Below are 2,725 nucleotides of genomic sequence, written 5' to 3'. Positions count from 1 at the left end.
CCAAGTTTGATCTGATGTGCCGTCAGCCGATTGGTCGATCTTTACCTCGCCCCTTTGTCAATTTCACATGTGTTTAACGTGAAGTTGAATTCCACGGAATTTCACACCAAGTTTGATCTGATGTGCCATCAGCCGATTGGTCGATCTTTACCTCGCCCCTTTGTCAATTTCACACGTGTTTAACGTGAAGTTGGATTCCACGGAATTTCACACCAAGTTTGATCTGATGTGCCATCAGCCGATTGGTCGACATTTACCTCGCCCCTTTTTTAATTTCACACGTGTTTAACGTGAAGTTGGATTCCATGGAATTTCACAACAATTTGATCTGATGTGCCGTCAGCCGATTGGTCGACCTTTACCTCGCCCCTTTTTCAATATCACACGTGTTTAACGTGAAGTTGGATTCCACGGAATTTCACACCAAGTTTGATCTGATGTGCCGTCAGCCGATTGGTCGACTTTTTTCTCGCCCCATTTTCAATTTTACACGTGTTTCACGTGACGTTGGATTCCACGGAATTTCACACCAAGTTTGATCTGATGTGCCGTCAGCCGATTGGCCGACCTTTTTCTCGCCCCATTTTCAATTTCACAAGTGTTTAATGTGACGTTGGAATCCGCAGGCTATAAAAGACCCCTACCCCGACACTCTTTGTCATTCACTTGCATTTCACACAGCTGTTTTTGCGCGCACCAGACTCACATCACTCTCACACACACACACACACACACACACACACACACACACACACACACACACACAAACACACACACACACACACACACACACACACACACACACAATCTTGCACCTCACTGTCCCTGATGCGTTTCACACTTTTGTTTTTCCGTTTGAATACATGCAACTAGAGGCAGGGCAGGAGGCGGTGCTGGAGGCGATACAGGAGCTGGTGCCGGATCCGGAGCAGGAGCCGGAGCAGGAGGCGGTGCAGGAGGCGGTGTTGGAGGCCTGGCAGGAGCTAGTACGTGTGAAGTTGGATTCCACGGAATTTCGCACCAAGTTTGATTTGATGTACCGTCAGCCGATTGGTCGATCTTTACCTCGCCCCTTTGTCAATTTCACACGTGTTGGTGCCGATGGCCGGTTAGGAGCCGGGCCCGGAGCCAGAGGAGGAGACCTAGCAGGAGCAGGAGATGGAGCAGCGACCTAGCACCCCCAAAAAGCGGAGGGGGTGACTCCCTGACTCACAGAAAGACTTATCCGTTAGTCTTGATATCGCTGCTGAAAACGCAGACCCTCCGGATTCTAGCCAAGCGGCAGAGGGAGCCACCAAAGTTATTTTGATTTGTTCCCTGTGTTCTGTAAATGTGTTCTTGTTTGAAATAAAATGTTGAAAAGTTCATTACTGTCATGTCTTTTTTTTGGCTGCAAAGCAATTGTCTGATGCACTTGTGGTGATGTGATCAATTATTATTGCTAGTGAGGGCGAGATGGTACATTCCATTGCGTTATTAAGAGCGACGTGGTACATTCCACTTGTATAAAGAGGAGTGAGTCTGACATCTAAGGCGTGTCACTTGGGGTCTCGGTGTTGACGTCATTTCTAGTGCGCCGTGTTTACATCCTGGAGGTAAGAGCTACTGGTGGCAGCGGTAGTTTGGAATATGTTTGAAGGGGTAATTTGACGCCCATATATTTCACAGTATGGCGGAGGAGTGTGTTGGACGCATCGAGCGGTTTTATCTCTGCAAAACAGTGCAGTTTGCACGCCGTTGAGTGCGCGGGGTGATGTGAGTCATTGTCTGCAGGTATGGTATATGTATTTTCATGCTCGGGCTAATGGGGCAGTAATTTATATTTTTAATACATGTCTTATGTTTTATTAGTGACACGGGGGCCAGGCAGTGTTGCAGCAGGCTTTGTGGGCGCCGTAGACATCGTAATGTTTCTTCCTGAAACACGACTTATATCATCTCTAACTTACGTGCTAATGAATGCTTGAACTGAAACGTGTTCCTTTGGACTATTTGGATTGTCTTGTTCGCTCTTCGTGCTGATTTCCTCGACTGTTTTTCTGCTATACTGTTATACACCAGACAATGTATTTGCTGTGACTTTACAGGTAACACTAATTCATATCATTATACCTCGACGACCAGAACAATAGAGCGTTCTAGGCCGCCGGTGGCGCATTGAGATTCGGGAGGTTTGAACTTTAGCGCCCTGAGGATTCAAAGGGGGTAAATGGTGACGAAAGCTGTATGTTTGTCACTATTTTGTGTTTGTACATGTTGTTTTGTTATTTTCTCTGAAATTGTTTCCTTTGTTTTATTTGTTTGTTTGTTTGATGTATGACTTCCAATGTGATTTTATTGAATGACATTGTGATCTCGCAGTCAAAGAGCATTGGTTAGGACAGTCACCATTTGTGACATTGGTCCTTCTGATACCATGTGACAAGTGTTTGTTTGTTCGACTCATAACGTGTGTATGTTTCTCATCCTGTTTTCTTTCCCTTCAGAATTGGGGTACCAGTATTAGCCGTGTCCTTTGTGTGTGGTGGTGGTGGTTCGGCTGTCGGCCTGCAGTGTTCACAACGGGTGTTTTGGTGCTGTGTTATGAGAGCACGAGAGATTGCTGTGTTTATCCGATAGGCAAGACGAAACCCCCAGTTCTGAAGTGGTAAAGTAATATTGCAGGGATATATATGTATAAGAAGTTTTATGAGTAATTGTACTCTTTTTAGAAAATGTTATATTA

The 2,725-nt window shown here is 45.5% G+C and overlaps 1 long non-coding RNA gene across 1 annotated transcript; it reads left to right on the top strand.

Moving 5' to 3' along the window:
- The first annotated feature begins 1,521 nt into the window (after positions 1–1,521).
- On the top strand, positions 1,522–2,224 carry LOC137040653 (uncharacterized). The gene is made up of 3 exons (XR_010897958.1): positions 1,522–1,595; positions 1,669–1,773; positions 1,852–2,224. It is a non-coding gene; the product is annotated as an uncharacterized lncRNA (long non-coding RNA).
- The last annotated feature ends 501 nt before the right edge of the window (positions 2,225–2,725 follow it).

Source organism: Pseudorasbora parva, chromosome 14, assembly GCF_024679245.1.
Source record: "Pseudorasbora parva isolate DD20220531a chromosome 14, ASM2467924v1, whole genome shotgun sequence".
Taxonomy (NCBI): domain Eukaryota; kingdom Metazoa; phylum Chordata; class Actinopteri; order Cypriniformes; family Gobionidae; genus Pseudorasbora; species Pseudorasbora parva.
The sequence above is the reverse complement of the archived record's forward strand: the minus strand, read 5'-3'. Positions and strand labels throughout refer to the sequence as shown.